Source organism: Pseudophryne corroboree, chromosome 2 (assembly GCF_028390025.1).
Source record: "Pseudophryne corroboree isolate aPseCor3 chromosome 2, aPseCor3.hap2, whole genome shotgun sequence".
NCBI lineage: Eukaryota > Metazoa > Chordata > Amphibia > Anura > Myobatrachidae > Pseudophryne > Pseudophryne corroboree.
Window position 1 is genome coordinate 949,810,891 of NC_086445.1, and position 22,917 is coordinate 949,833,807.

The window sequence follows — 22,917 nt, forward strand, 5'->3', positions numbered from 1 at the left end:
ACATCCTGCGTGACACTGCAGTGCCACTCCTAGATGGGCACGGTGTTTGTGTCGGCCACTAGGGTCGCTTATCTTACTCACACAGCGACCTCGGTGCAAATTTTAGGACTAAAAATAATATTGTGAGGTCGCTTATCTTTCTCACACAGTCAGCTACCTCATTGCGCCTCTTTTTTTCTTTGCGTCATGTGCTGTTTGGGGAGGGTTTTTTGGAAGGGACATCCTGCGTGACACTGCAGTGCCACTCCTAGATGGGCCCGGTGTTTGTGTCGGCCACTAGGGTCGCTAATCTTACTCACACAGCTACCTCATTGCGCCTCTTTTTTTCTTTGCGTCATGTGCTGTTTGGGGAGGGTTTTTTGGAAGGGACATCCTGCGTGACACTGCAGTGCCACTCCTAGATGGGCACGGTGTTTGTGTCGGCCACTAGGGTCGCTTATCTTACTCACACAGCGACCTCGGTGCAAATTTTAGGACTAAAAATAATATTGTGAGGTGTGATGTGTTCAGAATAGGCTGAAAATGAGTGTAAATTATGTTTTTTGAGGTTAATAATACTTTGGGATCAAAATGACCCCCAAATTCTATGATTTAAGCTGTTTTTTAGTGTTTTTTGAAAAAAATACCCGAATCCAAAACACACCCGAATCCAACAAAAAAAATTCGGTGAGGTTTTGCCAAAACGCGGTCGAACCCAAAACACGGCCGCGGAACCGAACCCAAAACCAAAACACAAAACCCGAAAAGTTTCAGGCGCTCATCACTAGTAGAAACAGGTAGTTACTTCTATTTATACCTTACTTTTATCGGTACGCACATAGATTAGGACCTCATAAGGGTACTATGGATAGTATGGAGTAGAAAAATGTTTTGCTGTCTACTAGTAGATCTGACCAGATTGGGATATTCCATTTTTAAAGCAAACAGGTAACAGAAGTGTATGAGCGTTCAACTGGTATAATGAGATTTTTGAATCAAATTTAAGAGGCGAACACATTTTGGGCGGTGTTATTGTGATGACTAAAAAAATTGCCTTCACGTTTGTAAGTCCTATACAGAGGTCTCCAACTAAAAGGTGGTCCAGAAGTGTAGAAACACCGTTATACAAAGGAAATGAATAAGGAGATATTAATCCAGTGTTTAGACATATGATATGGGAGTGAGGAAAAACCTTCTAGGGTATGTAACCATTATGGCAGCAATTTTGAAGTCGGCCATCTTTGACACAACTCTAATTTTTTAATTGGGGAGGTAGTCTGTGACATATCAAACAGATACTCCCGGGAATGTATTAAAATATAAATATATATATATATATATATATATATATAATATTCTGACATTGTGGTTATGAAGAACTATATATATATATATATATATATATAGTAAATTCAACACCACAATCTCAGAGTAGGCCTCCTAGATGTTTCCACACTTACGGACCACTGGGTATTATTTTTAATGGTATGACTTCTGGTGCCATCAAAGGACAACATATATTTAAATGTATGCATAGATTGTATTAAATCACTGAAAACATGACACCAAGGAGCATATACAGTATGTATATTAATTAACTGGCCCTAGACCCGATAGTTATAATTTCTTGTAGCCTCTAATCACAGCAATAAAAAGTGTGGTTGTGATCCTGTGAGGTGGTGCATGTCCCAGTAAAAAGGAGCAGTGTTGTTCAGGATTGGGAATTTATTTAAGTCCTCTTTGGTGATACCAATTGAAGCCGAGGTGGACTATAGGGTTCCATTATCCCTGATGAGATTAGGGAGTATAACATCATCTAACTCCAACCTAAATTGTCATTTTCTGTTATGATGAAATCTATTTAGATACCATATCAATTGAAAACATACTTGTGATTGGATGTAACTTTGAGAACCCTAACCATTCATAATCAGTGGTAATCCAATCTATTATAAGATCTGATTGTTAACCCCTGATGAAGTCCTAACGGACGAATCGCGTTGGGTTTTGCAATTTCGGATTCATAAAGCCTTCACCACAAGCATCTGGTTGGAGATATATCTCTTTAAATTTCTGATTGTGATCACCTGATTGTAAACTCCTCACATCAATTGAAATATGTGTTTATATAAGATTGTTACATCATTTTACTGAAATTTTAGTAATTTGTACCTAAGACGAATGTTTAAGTTGTAAATGTCGTCTGTTTGTGTATGAATAAAAGCTTTTAAACATAGTTATTCTAAAGGCGTATTGGCTCCCACTAGAACCTTTTTCCTTTTCATATATATATATATATATATATATATATATATATAATATTCTGACATTGTGGTTATGAAGAACTATATATATATATATATATATATATATATATATATAGTAAATTCAACACCACAATCTCAGAATAGGCCTCCTAGATGTTTCCACACTTATGGACCACTGGGTATTATTTTTAATGGTATGACTTCTGGTGCCATCAAAGGACAACATATATTTAAATGTATGCATAGATTGTATTAAATCACTGAAAACATGACACCAAGGAGCATATACAGTATGTATATTAATTAACTGGCCCTAGACCCGATAGTTATAATTTCTTGTAGCCTCTAATCACAGCAATAAAAAATGATTACTTGCCGGAATAGGGGGCTCTGAAAGCGTCCATATGCAAGTGGAGAGTGCCTGGGAGGCATCCTATGGATGGCTCTCCTGGAATCTGTGGCCCATGAGAATTCCAGAGTTTGGTAAATTTGACAAAAAAATTAGCCTATGGAGGCAGCTTTTGCAAGTGAAAATGGGGGAATCACAGCCGATATCTCCAATATCTGCTGCCATCCCCTGTATGTAACATTGGTGGGTACCCCCCAAAACAAATGTTTTAGGGGCTATTCTGCAAATATTGTTTGGTAAATAGTGCAAGCTACAATCTTTGCCTCCTTTAATTTTAGTCCACTTTCACTTCAGTAGTCATAGTAAAATTATAGCGGTGATATTATTGTAAACCAACAATGAAAAAAGCAGAACAAAACATTGCGCATATTTCCTAGAAATTGCATTCCAACCATTGCGAGGTAAATTCGCCCTGTCAAGCGGCACAGCAGTCAAGATTTGCTGCCTTTATAATACAACTTCACACTGTAACAAAAAAATTATAATTTTGTTTCTTTGCAACCTTATCCAAACATGTGTAAAACTAAAACATGTTTTCTTTGAAAGAATTTGTAGTAATTAACCTAAGGTTTGATGTATTGCTACTGCCCAGTTGGTTACTGTTTCATTACACTTACTGCATATTTCCCGAATGCAGACTTTCATTGTATTGTACATGAAACCTAATTTTATAACACACGTGAAAAAAACATTTTTCTTATTACAGCTGTAACCTTGGAGAGAGAAAAAAATCAATGGCATATGAGTAAATTGCATAAAATAACATGTTCTAATTCATATTATAGCAACACAAAGACCTTGAGGCTGCAGATATTTAATATAAGATAAATATTATACACAGTATATACAGTACATTTTGTATATTGTCCCAGATCTTTAGATTCCATGCACAATATCAGTTATGTGAAAGGAAATTATTATATTATCATACTATACAACAATATTTATTAAATTCTGATTGCCACTATGACTACAAGTGCTGTGCTTGTGCTCAGAACTGTTTGTAGGTTGTTATAATTACCACTTGGGGTAGAGGTCCCAACGCAAAACTCAGCTAAGAACACAGCGATTGCACTGTAGCTTCCCCAGCAACCTCCATTACTCTGAAAAGAGCTGAAAGGGAACCACTTCCCAGCATGCACTTTTCCACAGAAGAGGACTCTGATCTGTTATTTTTCTCTTTTCATTGTCCTCACCTCATATACTGTAATATATGTTCGAACAATGAAGACAGCATCTACAGTATGAATCAGCCAATCAGAGGAAGCAAGCTTTGCCCAGTCTAGGCAATTAGACCCCCCCACCATCTTGGAGAGAGTGTGTGTCTGGGTGCTACTGGTATGGGGTGTTGGAAGTGAATGCGAGTGGAGGGGGCGCTTATCAACAACTCTCTCGCTTCCAGGCTCCGAGTATGAACTCACGTCCCTTCTTTGCACTCCAGGTCTGCACTGACCATCTGTTTCGCTCAAAATGTGCTTCTTATTTGCATAAATAAAACAACTGAGAGTAACAAAAATATTGTAGTAGATTGCACTGATCAATTAGATGTGTGACATCTGTATGGATGTGATACGGGAGACCGGCGGACAGGATGCTGGCAGTCATATGACTGGCACCGGCACCCCGACAATTAGAATGTCGACAGGGGAAGTGGTAATAAATTTACCCCTCCCCTGCCCCCTACCCTAACCCGTCTGGGGAGCCGACTAGGTTTAAGATAGTGGGGGTGCAACTAGGGCTAAGTCACAGGGGGTGTCGGCTAGGGCTAAGATTCGGGGGAGTGGCACCTATGGGTAATCCCCCACTCTAGTGCCTAAATCTACCCCTCAATCCCCTACTATCACACCGATGCTTACCTCTAGGATGTCGGCAGTCGGATTGTTGGCACCCTGACCATCGGGATGCTGTCCACATCCCATTTGTACATCAGTGTGCCACTGTGAATCTGTGTACGAAGTGCTATGATACAACAGCTGCGACATTTTCTCACATCAAGTTCTGCTGTGCTTCATCTGCGCCTTTATACATGTTTAAAACTGAGTGTCTATAGTACAGAAGGAGTGTTGCTCCACTACATCTGCAATGTGAATAAGATGCAAAAACTTAAGAAAAATCCGCTACGCTACACCTCTGTGAAGTTACAAGTGAATTGGGACTGTCATAAAATGAGTAAAAACAAAAAAAGCGGCATTATAGAATAACATGATTCCAATGAGGAGCCATACACCAGTGTATCCTGCAAATACAGTATGCATGTAATACCTTGCATAACACACTATTACCATTTTACCACAAACTCAATACATCAGTCCGTCCAGCTTTATTAAAAGCCTTGGGGAAAAAAAATCTGTAATCATATGAATAGACATTTATCATCTGATGGACATCTCTGACACATAGCAAATATTGCAGATGGCAGAAGGGTTTGCTGCAATCAATCTTAACATATCAAGTTTGTAATTCTAAAGTAAATATGCCAAATCAGGTAGGTGGGTTTTAATGGAGCCTGTTTCTATTGATTAACATTTCTAAGCAATAAAGGAGACAAGACCAAAATTGGAAACATTATTATGTGTCAGTGAGAGAATATTCCATTTAACAAAATTACAAAACAACGGGTGACTGGTGTAGCTGGAAATATGCTGTATGGCATTAAATCAGAGGATCATTTTCTGCTACATTGTACAAATGAACACTAGGTTATTGAGGCACCTGGTGCTATCCATTACTGAAGTCTTGGCGTACAACAACTGCTACATGGCTATTCATTTTGTATGTATATTTGTATTCTTGCAGTAGTACCAGGTTTATTTATTTATGACTAATTTGTTGAACTATAACAACAGCTGCTGGCTTAGTATACTGGAGAAACTATTCTGGAGGGACAGTAGGTGGCGCTGTAAGTTGTCACTGTGTAGTCTCTCTTTTTATTTATGGTATACACTCTTGCAGAATCTTCTTATTAAGCCTAATGAGGTGTGCATGTACATGGTATATTTCTTACACATTACAAAGCTTAAAGGGGCTCTACTATTACAAATCTTTAGGGATGTATTCATCAAAACACATTTGTGGGATATACACTGAAAATCCTACTTTTCAAGGGAAGGGGGTATTCTCAAATATTAAGCAAGACATAAATGTGTCGGCTGGGGACCACATGAGATATTGGAGATATGTCCTGTGATCCCAAGTTTTCGATTTCTATTGGAGTTGCTTTAATGCCAAATTTACCAAGTTTGGCTTCATCAGCTAATGCCATCGTCAGATACCGTTAGCTTTGCCACAGAGTTTACTGAGTGAGGGATCTGGCAATGGGCACTTACATGTGCATAGTCTGATGACTGCGCAGTAGTGTGTCAGTGCCCCATAGGAGAAGTAAATTAACAATCACTTAACGTCTAACACATTGCAAGGATGGGCTCCTATTGGCGCCCTTGTTCCTGCATGTTTTTGAATATATTTGGGCATTGCATAATTTCTTATTGACAGAATAAGTTGCAATAAGAAATTATAATTATGGGGTCTAAAATTCTTCACTTAATAAATACGCCCCTTACGCTCATCCCAATCATTTGTGAGAGTGTGGCTCATTGGGTCGACTGTTATTAGGTCAAGAGTTTATAGGTTGACCCCATAAACACATGAAAAAGTCATCAGGAACAAATGGTCAACATAGTCAAAAGGTAGACGTGGAAATGGTCAACACAAAAAAGGTCGACACAGGTTTTTATGTGTTTTTTGGCTGCCATTTACCACTTTAAGCCACATGTAACCCCAATTAGTGTACTACTTTGCTTGCCATGCTTCAGACAAGGTGCCTCGCTCCTCTACCGCTGTGCTCAATACAGGTTACTATTCCCATTCATAGTCCAAGTGGATGGTAAAATATGAAAAAAAAGTAAAAAAAAAAAAACACAAAAACTTATGTCGACCATATGTGTCGACCATGGTCATGTTGACCGTTTGAACCTGTTGACCTTTTACACCTGTAGCGCTTAAGCTCTGTTTGCCTTTTACATGTCATCCTATTGACCTGTTGACCTATGCATGTCAACCATATTGGGTTGAACAATTGACTGGCGACCTGGCATCCACATACCCACTTGTGAGAAGCCTTAATGGTATCGATAATGCCTGCCCCATGTCTGCATGGAAATTATTTGACAAGTTTACAAACCTGCATTTCCATTTACTTTGCTTTTCCTAATACAGTGTAATGTGCTATATAAATGGCAGCACATTACAGCGAAACCTAGTACTAGTACAGCAAGAATGCAGGAGAGTTGCATTGAAACGCAGTTCTGCAAACATGTCACTTCCATGCAGGCTAGGAGTCCGTAGATGTGCACGCATCCCACTGCAATTGCTGGCTGTGGGCAGATGGAGAACAATTTTCAGTTCTAAACTTTAATCTTGCCATATACCCGTAAGAGTTCCATTATTGAATTATATTTCTACATAGTGGATAGGGCTAGCTTGGCATGTTACGGAAGCTTTGTCCTCCAAAAGTATATTGCATTGTTAATCTCTAGGAAGTACATTCCATCTGATGTTATCTGGGTTGAGGTGGTTTAATGGCTAATGTTAACAGCAGACACCTTTAAAACAGCTATTTACTAAAAGTTGTTTAGTTATTACAGAATATGTTGTAGCGCAACTTTGGGGACATATGGTTTTACAGATAGTACATAAGGGGTCATTCCGACCTGATCGCACACTGCGCTTCTTCGCAGCCGTGCGATCGGGTCGGAACTGCGCATGCGCTGCGGCCACATTGCGCAGGCGCATCGTTGCCCGGCGACGCAGCTAACGAAGAAAGCGGTCGCAGCGGCGACCGCAAGAAGATTGACAGGAGGAAGGAGGAACCGGGTGTCAACTCACCGTTTTCTTGGCGTGGAAATCCAAACGCAGGCATGTCGAGGCGTTTGGAAGACAGATGTCTGACGTCAATTCCGGGACCTGCAACGCTTACCCTGGTCTTGTTATACACAAAACTTTTTTGGCATAGCAGGCCTGCACAAGCAATTGCAGCCTTGCTATGCAAAAATACACTCCCCCCATAGGCGGTGTCTAGTTGATCGCATGGGCAGCAAAAGTGGCAGCGCGCGATCAACTCAGAATGAGGGCCATAGTGCTTCAGGGCACCACAGGGCAACAACATATGTATGCTTTCATACTGGATGCTTTCACAGTATAGCACATTAGTATACTATTAAAGGATGCTGTTTGTGTAGAACTGTGGCCCTAATTCATGTTTGTACGCAAATGCAACTGCGATTCTCTAGGTTATAGATCTGCTAATGTTATCAAGTGAAGCTGCCACCCAGGAATGAAAAGAGATGCCCACCGCAGCCATCGCAAACTCATTCGCAATTGCGTACACATTTGCAGCCTATATGCAATAAAAAAGAACATCAGGGCTAATGGTTTCCCTATGACTACGCAGACTGGACACAACAATAGCGACGTTGGCGCCATGTTTCCCTGCATACATGATTGCAGATAACTACATATACACGCACCGAAAATGGCAATGACACGCCTATGCTTTTGCCGGCGCTCCCCAAAAACTCCTGGTTATTAACACCTCTAAACGGTCACTTCCTGTCAATCACTTTTCCATGAAATCCTCATTGCGAGTGGGATCGCAGCCGCACCTTAAGGCATGCGCATTGCAATCGCAGCACATGCGCAGTCTGCCAATAATCACTCCATTGCGTGAACTTCTGCCATTGCCTACAAACATGAATTAGGCCCAATGTGCATTACACAGAAGATCCCATCATGCATATGACTGCTTATCTGATGGGAAAGAAAAAAATATATTTAATTATTGATTGCAATGTGAGAAACGAATGTTTGCGAAAGCCATAGCTAAAATATACTGTGGATAAAAATAAGCTGAAATGTTATGCAAGTCAGGCCATTGAATGTCCGTGTCTGCCCATCCTTGTTGACTTAATGGATCACTACTCTTAAGAGCACTCAAAGGGTAAATTGACTTTAAAGCTCTGTTTGAGTGGTGTTAGAATTGAGCTGACTTGGATCTCAGAACTGCTCAAAAAAGGGCACAGCTGTCAAGATTGTCTGCTCTGTGAAACCTTCAGAACAGCCAAAGATTTACAGCAATAGACAGTAGTAACGTTAATACAGTACTGAGTACACAGCCAAATGCAGCTACTCTGTAAAGTGATCCAATAACATGCTTGATAGTAGCAAAATATGGGTGTTTTTGATTTGGTTTTTATTACTCTGGCACCACAAAAACTTTTGCTAATAATATAGTTTAATACTTTTTTTTTTTTTTTTAGCTTTATACACAATGAACGAATTACGAATATACAAAATACATAGAAATGTCCCCTGGCTGCTGTTATTACGATGATGTTTTAAAACACTGATGGAACTGCTAATGTAGTGGGTAGCTGATCACAGCGGCAGTTCACTAAACGGTGGTGCACATTTACATCACAGTGTGCACTGCATTTCAAAGAATGACAAAGTAGAAGAGGAATATGTTCTCCTGAAGGCTGACAGCTTAAGCATGAGGGACATTAAACAATGAGGGGTTTTGAGTGTTGCTACTTTAAAATGTGCTGGTTGTTTCCCCTTTAAGGTAGCTACAGTACAGTAGCTTAGTGAAGCAGCCAAAAGCAGAACTTAAGGATGGGTTTTAGGAGTTTTCCCATCCTTCTGGTTTTCCTATCCTCCCACCCTTTTGTTGTGTGTGTGTTGTTAGTTGTTGTGCAAGATGGCAAAGAACAGTATTTTAATTAGGATTTAGGTTTAGTGGGTGTTCCTTCTTGGCATTGGGGTATGCCGTTAACCAAATGTCCTGAACGGGAAATGGTTACACCACCCGCACAGGTGGGTTGTAGTAAATGGTTAGTTGAACACCACTGCTTGGTTCTGTGTGCGCGCGTTAGTTTGTCCAGTCCGTTCTTTAGTGCCACCACCATTAAAAAAAAAAAATCTAAATTGTATTAATTGTCGAAAAATTTGACAAAAAGTTTAACACCAGGACTGTTGTCCATGTTTTATTTGTAGTGGTGTAAAGGGTGACATTTGGAGTATAACATGAAAATAGACCACCAGTGAGTTTAATAGATTACAGTACATCACTTTTCCTGTGTCATAATTTGTCAACTTTGCTCGTTTCTTGCGATTATTCAATGTATTCAATAGAAGCTATTCAAAATCAGCAACCGTTATTGACCAATATCTGAGATAAGAGATGTCTGGGACACTCCCTGATACATCATGTGATTGTCATTTAATATCAAAATTTACAGGCCTATGGAATATCTTATTTAATACATAAACTAAACTGCTATACACCGTGCATAAGGATGTTTTCAGTTCTGCATACATTAGTAAAACATATGTATTATACTTTGAGCACTAATGATATTAAAGTCCTTCTTTATAGATTCACAGAGCAGATGACTAACATTTATTTTCACATTTACTAAAATAAAAATCAATTAGCAATTTCATTATTGGTACAACACATTCATTTCTTATATACTGTAGAGATAGTGAATGGAACATGGTGACATTTGATGTCACGGAGCTGTGTCAACATGGCCAGTCAGCAGATGTGACCTAGTTTGACAACACATTAAAATCTCAACCTGATCATGGAATATTCTCATTATGACACATGAGTGGTCTTACACAAAGACAAAGAGAGAATAAAATTATTCAGAGACTAGAATATATAACGAGACACTTTTATTTGGTTCTATCTTGTTTTACTAGGGTCAATTTGATAAAATTCCAAAAAGGCACCAGTCACAGAGTTTACCATAGGGTTAGGACAAAAAAAAATGTATCCTTCATGGGTCTGATTTTGTTTTGGAAGTAAATTTAAAAAAAAGCAAGTAACTTTGTATATGGTATAAATCAAGGGCCTAACCCATGTTTGTGCAAAAATGCTATTGCAATTGAGATTTTCTAGGTTACTGAGCTGCTCAGGAATGAAAATAGACTCCCACCAAAGTCATCTCAAGCTTAATCGCAATTGTGTACACATTGCCGGGGGAACGCACAGCACAGGGCAAATCCGCCCCGCATGCCAGGCCCTGATCCCCCCCCACCACCACCACCACCGCCGTGGCCCACCCTGAAAATGGTCCGAACACGACTGCATTGTGCAGACTGCTCCCCACCAATGCTGCTGTGACGCCCCTTAAAAACCACTTAACTGGCATGGTCAGATTTCATGCAACTTCGCCGTCCCACCCTGTCCCCCCGTTTTTGACGAGGATATCCGTTCTGCAGATGTGCATAATATAAAGTTTAAATATTTTAAAAAATACTTTTTCAACTTTATTAAATAAAACACATTTTAAAAAACAATGGGGGTCATTCCGAGTTGTTCGCTCGGTATTTTTTTCTCACAACGGAGCGATTAGTCGCTAATGCGCATGCGCAATGCCCGCAGTGCGACTGCGCCAAGTAAATTTGCTATGCAGTTAGGTATTTTACTCACGGCATTACGAGGTTTTTTCTTCGTTCTGGTGATCGTAATGTGATTGACAGGAAGTGGGTGTTTCTGGGCGGAAACAGGCCGTTTTATGGGTGTGTGCGAAAAAACGCTACCGTTTCTGGGAAAAACGCGGGAGTGGCTGGAGAAACGGAGGAGTGTCTGGGCGAACGCTGGGTGTGTTTGTGACGTCAAACCAGGAACGACAAGCACTGAACTGATCGCAGATGCCGAGTAAGTGTGGAGCTACTCAGAAACTGCTAAGAAGTGTCTATTCGCTATTTTGCTAATCTTTCGTTCGCAATTTTGATAAGCTAAGATTCACTCCCAGTAGGCGGCGGCTTAGCGTGTGCAAAGCTGCTAAAAGCAGCTTGCAAGCGAACAACTCGGAATGAGGGCCAATGTTGTTAACTCTTTTGTAGGAAAAAATCGTCAAGTGGTTAAACGCTGCTGCGACGCCCCCTGCCGCTACGTCCCTTCCGCTCCGCGAATATCTCTGCATGTCAATCAGGCAGAGGCGTTCACAGCTGTGAGATGCGGTCGCCTCTCACAGTGTGCGCACGCACAGTGCGGTTTCTGCACCAGGCACACTTTAAAAGGCCCCAGCATGTGAAAGCAGTCGTACCTGCGTTCCATGCTGAATCGGACCCTATGCGCAATTGTGGAGACCACTGAAGTTAAGGGTTGGTCTATGGCTACACAGACTGGCCACAGCAGCAGCGACTTAGACGTCATGTTTTTGCACGCACAATCACTTAACTATGAGAAGATACACACCCTGTAAAACAGCCATGACACGTCTGCATTTTCCCAATCACTCCCCTTAAACTCCCCGTTAATACCTGCAAACGGCCACTAACGGGCAATCACTCTGCAACAAAGTTCTCATTGCAAGCTAGATCGCAGTGGCACCCTTGCACATTGCGATCGCAACACATGCACAGTTTGCCGATAATCATGATTAGGCCCATGGAAGGGGAGCAAATACATTTATATATTTTTTTCTGTGCAGGGTAAAACTGTCTGCTTTTGCATGAAGTTAGTTTTATCTCCTATATAATAGCCCAGATCTGTGACTTTGTGACTCATTTGCTAACGCTGGGCAGAGTCACAACACTGGGCGGAGTTAGTCAAATGAGTCACAGATCTGGGCAAATCTATAGGAGACTAGGAGCAGAAGCAGATGGTATGGGCATGGCACAGGCAGGGGTGCATACCTGCCAGCTTTCTTCAGGCAGGAGGGACACACACACACACACACACACACACACACACACACACGTGGCGTAAAGGGGGCGTGGTCAACGAAAAGGGGCGTGGCCTCATGGGAGGGCCCCCGTTTTCGTCAGTGAGGGGGCATGCCCAGCGCTCTGTGAGCTGCTGGCATGCCCCCAGGGGCAGATTATGAGTCCGGGGGGCCCAGGGCACTTGAGACAGGGGGGGCCCTATCTCATTGCTGTGCCTGCTGTGGGCTTGGGGGCGTGGTCTAATTGTGGGACGTATGGCCACGCCCGCTTATGCAAATTCCGGATATATTTTTTTCGTGGGATTTTAGCCCCTCAGCTAGGGGTAAATCCAGAGGGGGGGGGGGGGCGCTCCCCCGTACACACCCACACAGGCAGAAGAAAGCAGCACCACAGACCTGCCAACACGCAGCAGAGTGTGCTGACTGTAGCACAATGCTGCTGCTATTGCTGGCAGGACGGGGGAGCTTCAGAGCTGGGACAGAGCTTCTCCAGCCGGGGAGACCCCTAAAACTCTGGGGCCCACGGCACGTACCCCCTTGCCCTCCCCCCTTAATCCGGCTCTGCTGCCAGAACCCCCCCTTAATCCGTACCCCCTGATGCCCCCTCTTCTCCTGTCTCCACTAAATAGACGCCGTGCGCATCTATTCACCGCTGCTCTGCTAAGCAGAACAGCAAGTTCAGGAGCTTCCCAAATGCCCCCCCCCCCCCCCACCGGGGGACACTGCGGGCCACGGGTGGGACAGACCCCAAAAAATGTGACTGTTCTGCAAAAATCGGGACAGACGGCACCGGCTCACTGTATGCTTAACCCCCCACATAAGCAAACTCAGCAGGGGCTCTCTGGTGTGGAGGAGCGTCACTTTCTGGCACACTCCACGCTTCTTAGCTGCAGTTTTGTGGGGCACCTGCCGCTGTGCAGGTTCCGTACTGCCTCTGTTATCTCCAGCCCCGGCAACCCCACCGCTAGCTGCAGCACTGCCACCCGCAGTGAGGTGCGCCCAGCTCCTTCACACACTTTAGTCGGCGGGTAGCGCTGCAGAAGTCCGCGCTGCTTGCAGGCTCCGACCCGCTCCTCCCTCCAGCCGCAGCGTCTCCTGGGAGCTAACCAGTCACTCCCAGTCTCCGTTTCCACAGTGCCCGGCAGCCGCAAGGTCCGCGCCACGTGCATGCCACGATCCCCTCCTCCCTCCAGCCGCAGCGTCTCCCGGGGGCTAACCAGTGACTCCCAGTCTCCCCTTACCACAGTGCCCGGAAGTTGCGCGAGGTCTGCGGTGTGTGACTGAGGAGGGGGGGAGGGATGCGGACGGGCAGAGGAAGCAGGACTCCAGCCTGAGAGAGTCAGCCATTCCAAGTCTCCACCAGCAGCAGATCCCAACAGGTTGGAGTGGAACAGCAGCAGTGACTCCGGTAAGACACATCTGTCTGTCACCACTGTTTTGTCCCTAATACCAATCTCTCCCATGCCAATCTCTCCCAATACCAATCAATCAATCAATCAATCAATACCAATACCAATCTCTACCGTGTTCTGTCATGTCCCTGTAACCCCTGGCCTTGCCCTTTCACACTTATCCTGGCCCTTTCACCCATATCCTGGCCCTTTCACCCTTATCCTGGCTCTGTCACCCTTATGCTGGCCCTGTTACCCCTATCCTGGCCCTGTCACCCCTGTGCTTGCCCTGTCAACCCTATACTGGCCCTGTCACCCCTGTCCTGGTCCTGCCGCCCCTACCCTGGCCATGTCATTTCTGTCCTGGCCCCGTCGCCCCTGTCCTGCCCCCATCACCCCTGTACTGGCCCCGTCACCACTGTCCTGGCCCCGTCACCCCTGTTCTGACCCTGTCACCCCTGTCCTGGCTCTGTCACCCCTGTCCTGGCCCTGTCACCCCTGTTCTGACCCTGTCACCCCTGTCCTGGCCCTGTTACTACATACCCTTCAACTACCTTTTTGGCAGGTACAGTACACGCAGTGCCTCCAGACCCCTCCCCAATGCACCACACCTCCGTACCTTCCCCTCCACCACATGCGGCACTCCACCCCTCCTCCACACGCTGTGCCTCCAGACCCCCTCCACCACCCGCGGCTCCCACTCCCCCGCCCCTCCACCACCCACAGCACCTCCAGGCCCCCTCCACCATCCACCCCCCATATATCTCTCCCCCCACACCTGCCCCCTCCCCTCCACCCACAGCATCTGCAGACACCCTCCTCAATACATGGTCCCCCCCTCCCCCACCCCTCCCCCACCCTCGGCACCCCCACACCTGCCCCTCCACCACCTGCAGCGCTTCGAGACCCCCTTCCCCATCCGCCGCACCACCTGTACCTGCTCCTCCCCCACCCATGGTGCCTCCGGACCCCCTACCCCACCCCCGGCACCCCCGCCCCTTCCCATCCCACAGCACCTCCGGAACCCTTCACCCATCCGCAACATCCCCGCACCTGCCCCTCTCCCACCCGTGGCACCCCTGCCCCTCCCCCACCTGCAGTGCCTCTGGACCCCTCCCCCATCTGCAGCTCCCACTCCTCTGCCCCTCCCCCATCCGCAGCCCCCTCCTCCACCGGCAGCATCTACAGACACCCTCCCCCATCCGCAGTCCCCCCCACACCCGATACATTCTGTACATCATGCCCTGCAGGTGCTGTTCACGCCGTCGCAAGGGGCTGCGCCTCCTTCACCATCGCACACCCTTTCATTGTGCAATATTTAATCACTAACAAAGGAATGCAGGTAATACTCCATATAATACAAATATTAAACCCCAGAAAGGCATGCAAGGGTTAAGGGGGCGTAGCCCCTTGCGACGGTGTGAAGAGCGCCCGTAGGGCGCGATGAAGCACCTAGTTTTTACACATTTACTGTCCCACCTGCAGTGCAACATTCTTCTTCCCAAGTGCTCAGTTACTGTACTTGCTTTTTTTTGTTTTGTTTTTTGCTTTCACTTCCAAACCAAAATCAGGCCCCAAGTGTGTTGTTTGTTTTCTTTAATAGTCTGATAACAATGGGAAAAATGAGCTCTACACTCAACTGTAACCACATAGGGGCTGATTATACATCACACAAAAAGTGTTTGCAGCTCCAGGTGCTTCCAGCAGTCAGAAGTTCATGCGAACATCCGCCTGTATTCTGAGTCAGCCACATCTATGCCACCCAGTAATGCTCTCTCAGCAATAAATTAAAAGTGAACAAGATGCCTACATGATTTGCTCAAAAAATGCTCTAAATTGCATATGAAGGACACGAGGCATGTGCAGTTTGCTAAGATCTGACCGCATGTGGAATTGCATTCAGCTCTGAATCAGGTCAATAGTCTTTATCCTATCTCTTTTAAGATCTAAAGTCAGCCCAAGTCCAGAACCTAATCTTAGCAATCTTACATCCTAGTCATTTGGGGGTTATTCATTATCCCATATAAGCTTGTTACACATGTGTAAACTCTACCACTAAAATAATGACACACTAAAATAATGACACGGACAGGGTTAGCTGTAGTTAAAGGTCAGACGATATTTATTGATCGCTGACCTGTTCTTTAAACTATAATTGTAATTGTAATTGGTTTTATATTGGAGGATGGCAAAGGAAGAGTCGCTACCTGACACCAGCCCAGTCACTTAGATTGAAAATCAAAACCGAGGAGGGGACTAAACCACAACACCGCCTCCTACCTGCATAACCCGCATTGTGCAGGACTCACCACTCTTATCTCTGGCAAATATTCTGTTCCAAGTACCAAGGGACCAAACAAGAAGTTTGAAAGAAAGGACTCTTTTTTGGGAGCACTCTTAATTCAGAGATTATTAGTATGATTAGTAGATTGTCAAAAAAGCAATTTAATCAATAAAAGTCAAAATTCTAAGAGTGACTGTATGTGAGAAACAAAACTTAGCGAAAATATTGATAAATTGAATTATTCGTGATCTCCAGATTCACGATATACAAATTGCCAGGAGTAGAGTTCTGTGACGCTTTTGTCAAAGGGAATCTGCATAATATATTCTGTGGAATATATGACCATCATTCATACTGCTAATATCCATTACGGATTTTAAAAATGCAGGGAATAAAATCATTGGTCATGCGAATCCCAGTATTAAATGACATAAAGTTGAGTGCCACTGTGTCCAATAGCCAATTTATTGCAGTACCAGGGTGTTCAAAGGAGGTCTCCCTTCCTTGTACTGACCCGGCCTTTCACTGCTTAGCTTCCAAGTTCGGAAGAGATTGGGCATCTCCAGTGAAGTGTGACCGCAATTATTGGACTTTTTCTCCTTGGTCACTCCAAATATATGCCAAATGGTTGCTGTACGTTAGGAATAAGGAATTCGTAACAGGTAAGTTACAAATAAAGGAGATTACATGCAATCAGCTGATTTGTCAATATATGACACAAAAGTCACAGGGGTTAATTACATCTGCATAATTAATCAGGTATGTGGAAAAATTCAAATATGCCACATCTATGATAATCTGTGACACGGCGGTCACAAAAAATGAGAGAAATATACATACATATAGTTACGAATATTCAGCAGATGTAACAAAGCAGCCACAAAAAAAGGGGGGAAGAGAAAGTAAACGTATGCAATAATCCTGACAATCACCAGCTGATTAATCAGCATATGACACAATGGTCAAAAAGAGATAATTATACATACACTCCCTTAATTATGTGGCTAAGTTTTTTTGACCTATAGTCAGCTGATAGACAGATACGTGGCACAACGGCCACAGAAAGAAATTAGATGCATGTAATCAGACAATCATCAGCTAATTAATTAGAATATGACACAGTGGTCACCAAAAGATAATTATGAGCACAATTCCTTAAATATAGTCCCTCAATTATGTAGCATGTGACATAGCAGTCACAGAAAAAATCACATAGATTATTAGAAACAATATATGTGGAAAAAATTCATAAACACCACATATCATCACTAATTGATTAATTGTAAATCTGAGCTTAGAACAGATCACCAGTACGGCCGTACCAATTAATGTGATCAATTAATTGGTACGGCCGTACTGGTGATCTGTTCTAAGCTCAGATTTACAATTAATCAATTAGTGATGATATGTGGTGTTTATGAATTTTTTCCACATATATTGTTTCTAATAATCTATGTGATTTTTTCTGTGACTGCTATGTCACATGCTACATAATTGAGGGACTATATTTAAGGAATTGTGCTCATAATTATCTTTTGGTGACCACTGTGTCATATTCTAATTAATTAGCTGATGATTGTCTGATTACATGCATCTAATTTCTTTCTGTGGCCGCTGTGCCACGTATCTGTCTATCAGCTGACTATAGGTCAAAAAAACTTAGCCACATAATTAAGGGAGTGTATGTATAATTATCTCTTTTTGACCATTGTGTCATATGCTGATTAATCAGCTGGTGATTGTCAGGATTATTGCATACGTTTACTTTCTCTTCCTCCCTTTTTTTGTGGCTGCTTTGTTACATCTGCTGAATATTCGTAACTATATGTATGTATATTTCTCTCATTTTTTGTGACCGCCGTGTCACAGATTATCATAGATGTGGCATATTTGAATTTTTCCACATACCTGATTAATTATGCAGATGTAATTAACCCCTGTGACTTTTGTGTCATATATTGACAAATCAGCTGATTGCATGTAATCTCCTTTATTTGTAACTTACCTGTTACGAATTCCTTATTCCTAACGTACAGCAACCATTTGGCATATATTTGGAGTGACCAAGGAGAAAAAGTCCAATAATTGCGGTCACACTTCACTGGAGATGCCCAATCTCTTCCGAACTTGGAAGCTAAGCAGTGAAAGGCCGGGTCAGTACAAGGAAGGGAGACCTCCTTTGAACACCCTGGTACTGCAATAAATTGGCTATTGGACACAGTGGCACTCAACTTTATGTCATTTAATACTGGGATTCGCATGACCAATGATTTTATTCCCTGCATTTATAAAATCCGTAATGGATATTAGCAGTATGAATGATGGTCATATATTCCACAGAATATATTATGCAGATTCCCTTTGACAAAAGCGTCACAGAACTCTACTCCTGGCAATTTGTATATCGTGAATCTGGAGATCACGAATAATTCAATTTATCAATATTTTCGCTAAGTTTTGTTTCTCACATACAGTCACTCTTAGAATTTTGACTTTTATTGATTAAATTGCTTTTTTGACAATCTACTAATCATACTAATAACCTCTGAATTAAGAGTGCTCCCAAAAAAGAGTCCTTTCTTTCAAACTTCTTGTTTGGTCCCTTGGTACTTGATACTCTCTGACTCTAGGGAGCACCACTGAAAGCAACATTATATTATACTGGGATAAACCCCTACAATATTTATAGTTGCCATATACAGAAGAAATTCTAGTTAAATTCAGTTCTTTCAGAGGCCATTGTTTTGTTTATAAAATCCCGTTTGGACTGGTGCGGTTCCCTCCCAAACCCTATTTCCTAATCAAATATTCTGTTCCCGCAGGGGAACGTCTAAATGTCAACCCGCGGGTAAGGACACACTTGCCGTCTTTCTAAAGAGGGTGCCCCACAATGACCACTTATGCCTCTCTGACTGCTGGTTGGTAGCGACTTCCCGCCAATCTGGCTGTCAAGAGCCAACCGAAGAGGACAAGAACAAAGGAAAAAATGTCAGGGAAGGCGGGAGGGCAATCCAAAATGGCAAGAGGAAGTCTGAGGCACATGATTGGGAATATATACTGGCCTAAACCCACACCCCCTAAAACCTTGACTGACAGCCGAACAATCCTATGGGAAAATTCCAACAGAAATCAACAAACTACCTAGCAACTGCTTAGTCATAGACAACCAATCACAAAAAAATTGAGCTCTTATATGGCCTTAGGCTTATGCAGCCTTCAGCTAATCTTATTTCCACAAGTATTAAATAACAGGCCCATTATGAAGTGCTCAATGTGCCCCTCTGGCTCCGCCCTCCGCCACCGCTGTATTCAGCTTACAGTAACTGATGCTGCTACATCCTGATGGCCCAATGGCGCATTGTAGAAATAAAACATTCGTAAAATGTTACAGGGCTAAAAATGTATTCACTAAAGTATGGATTATACAAAGACTGTCCATTACAGGAGGTTGCATTTTAGGGATGGTATTGTGTGCTTTTTGCACTACAGAACTCATGAAGACTGTTTAAAAGGAGAAAAGCTGCTGTAAGATAAATACATGCTTTCTAAGTATCTTCCATTAAGCCATCAAGTTTCAAGCATATATGAACTCTGGAAATTAATGGGACAAATAACCTGACCTTATTTTTATTTTAAAGTCTGTAATTATTTTTAAGAGGTCATCCACTTTTGAAGAGCTTCCCTAATGTGATCTGTCCTGCATTTTACCAGCTAGTGTCACCTCCCTGTGTACTGAATACGCATAGTCCACTTCAGCAGAACTGAATAAAATTCTGTATTTATGTTATTAAAGAGGATTAGGTGGATTTAGTCCTTCTGAGCTGTAAAGTCACAACATAACACAGCTTCCTATAGCTCTAGGGCCAGGTAACAGATTATCCACTGAAAATAGCGGGTAATAGTAGACCCAAAGTGCCTTCAGAATTAAGTTTGGCTACGTTCTGAAACAGCTGTGACATTCTCAGGCTTCCACCATCCTCACCACCTTGTAAGTGCTCGGATTATCTGGAGAACAAAAACTGCCTGTTTTATTTTGTACTATAGCCCTGCATCGGGGCACAAACCTGATGTGGTCATTATACACAAGGAACGCTCAATTCCACCTTGACCCAACGGTCACTCAATATGTGCACCACCGGAAACAAAAACAAAGAAAATAAAAAAATATAAATATATATATATATATATATAGTATAAGTTCTAAATGGACCATTAGTTGTCAGACTCAACCTATGTTGTGGATCTACTTATTGGGGCAGAAATAGAGGCATTATGCTAAAAATAAATAAATACATAATTAAGAAAACAAAATCTGACACATCAACCTGATCCACATAGTTTACAAAAATATCGTGCTGACCAGGCCAGGTTTTAGGTTTGAGAATCTTTGAACTAAACATCAATCAAGGTTACTTGTCAGTTGGTTGCTAGGTTACAGTAACCCAATACTAGTGATTTATAACTGTGTCGTGGTACAATTAATAACATGCGACTAATCACATGACCCTTAACCACCAGGTTATTATATTTAATATAAGAAATGCAATTTATATATCTTTTAGACTAAGTATAGTAGCAGGTCTCCAACGGTTGCAAATCATCATATTTTTGTTATGCGATTAATAATCCAGAATTGTGGCAATAAAAATCACTAGTGTAGCTGCAGCCTTACTTCACGTGAAAGTATTTTCCCTACGTTAGTAAATAACTGTTTTCAATGTAAGAATATTTATTTATTTTAGGACGGCATTTACGTCTTGCTTAAGTCCAGTTTCCATATTGCATTCTTCTGGTTTTATACTCAAGCTCACATTGCCTGCGTTCATGCTAAGCTATTAATTCATTTAATATTCTTGTGGTTGTAAGAGGCTATTATTCGTTGATGCAAGAAGATGTAAAGCTATTTTTTATTTTATTATTTTAATGTGATTGCATCTAGCAAGCATGCATGTATTTAATTCACCTGTCTAAGACAGTATTTTACTCCTCATAAAAAACTGACAACGAGGGTAATAAACTAAATCACACAATGTATAAACAGTGATTAATAATTATAATACAGTTATTGCTGAAGTGCTATTTTTACATGGGTATTGTAATCTTTAATTTTTCTATTTAAAATGAGATCGGTGTTTGATTCCAGAAAGGAAGAATATGAAGCGGAATACATTTTCCTTGAGCATGTTGTCTTTTCCAATTTATTCTCTGAAAGATAAAGATATTATTTTTCATTGAATTGTTGTTTTCGACTGAAATGGAATTCAGAAAAGAATCCAGACATATTTTTTAAAATAGTTTTGAATCATTTGTTACTTAATGTCAAGCAATACTTGTGCCACAGCAGGGTGATGAAGTCATGGTGTAAGGTGAAACGCATAGGACATGCTGTGGTCAGATCGTACAATGTCTCCAGGAAGTAGGGAGCAGGACTATACTGCCAGGAAGAGTGGTTTTCAAAAAGACTCAGTGATGGACTGAACAAGACCAGAGTGCAGTAACCATGCACCGGGAAGAAGGCCATGCTAGTGATATGCTGCCATATTGAATATTCTTGGATGTACGTGCATTATTTTATGTAATTAATAAACTGCATACGATTTTACTTCACTATGTTCTGCCCCTTTCTCTATTCAATTTAGACTCATGGCCTAAGGAGGAGTTTCAAAGGCAGCTGCATACAATAGGAGTTCATTGGATGCTAAGTTTTATACATATACACGGGATGCAGTTACATTGAAGTGAGCCCGCAAGGGTCTTGGTTGGTGCCCCCCCCCCCACACACACACACACACACACCAGCATTCTGGCGGTTGGGAACCCAGTGTCGGTATGCTGACTGCTGGGATATTGGCCACCCCCAAGTACCATACCCGACGCATACATACATATATATGTTTAAGTAAAGGCCACTAAGGAGCCTATCAGCATAAAAAGATTGACTGCTGATAAAAAATACTGAGGTCCGTGTAATAAAAAGACAATTATTGCAGAGAAAAAGCTACTCCTGCTTTGCCTGCTACCGTTGTGAAGCAAAAAGCAGGCTACCACGATTGTTACTAATAATAGCCCCACCGAGGATAGTGATTGGTAAGTCACCCCCCTCCCCGGTGGTGTGAGCAGACAACACTGACACTAAAATCACCCTGTCCTGTACAGCTGCAGCAGAGATATTTTTTGTTAACAAACTTTTTTGGTGACAGAGCTCACTTCCTGATTCTACGGTCAGGAGAAGCAGTTTTTAGGCAGCTACAGGTGACGGCAAGACAGCACTATTAGAGACTTAGACTTCCCATTAGATGCACTCCCTGCTAATCACAGCCGGACATGCAGTCCTAGGGGGAGGTGTTTTCTCATCTTGGGACTGCCAGTTCGGCCTGCAATAGCAGTGAGGGTTTCCCATGGAAATCTACATCCCTGCTGTCGCGGCAGCCGTACCTGACTTCTCGGGGCTGCAGCTGAAGCACTCCCTAGAAGCCAGTCAGCTTGTTAATTTGGAATAGTGATCCCACGCATACACATAATTACAGACCCTAGGCTAGCCGCCACCGGATAACACACTTATTAAAGTGTGCACTAATAATTTCATTTTATTTTAAATACTGTACTAAATAGTGAGTTATTACCATCCGTTGCTTTGATGCACACATTGTATGTATTAACAGAACAGTATGAGAAATGAGCCGCATATAAATATAAATAACTGTTAGTAAACATTAAAAAAATGGCCAATTATGGATGGAAGTGTAAACGGCAAACACATGTAAAGTCATGTATTTAATCACTTATAAATAAAAGGTAATTATGAGCTTGCTGTCTCTTCGGTATGTGATTAACTGTACCTTTTCTTATA

At 42.4% G+C, this 22,917-nt stretch overlaps 1 protein-coding gene and 2 pseudogenes across 2 annotated transcripts in view; 1 reads left to right on the forward strand and 2 right to left on the reverse strand.

Annotated features, from left to right (window-relative positions):
• Positions 1-22,917, reverse strand: part of CADM2 (cell adhesion molecule 2) — a 336,165-nt gene that overhangs the window by 42,399 nt on the left and 270,849 nt on the right. The gene's annotated exons all lie outside the window — the stretch shown is intronic.
• On the reverse strand, positions 16,532-16,651 carry LOC135053455 (5S ribosomal RNA; annotated as a pseudogene).
• On the forward strand, positions 18,151-18,270 carry LOC135053466 (5S ribosomal RNA; annotated as a pseudogene).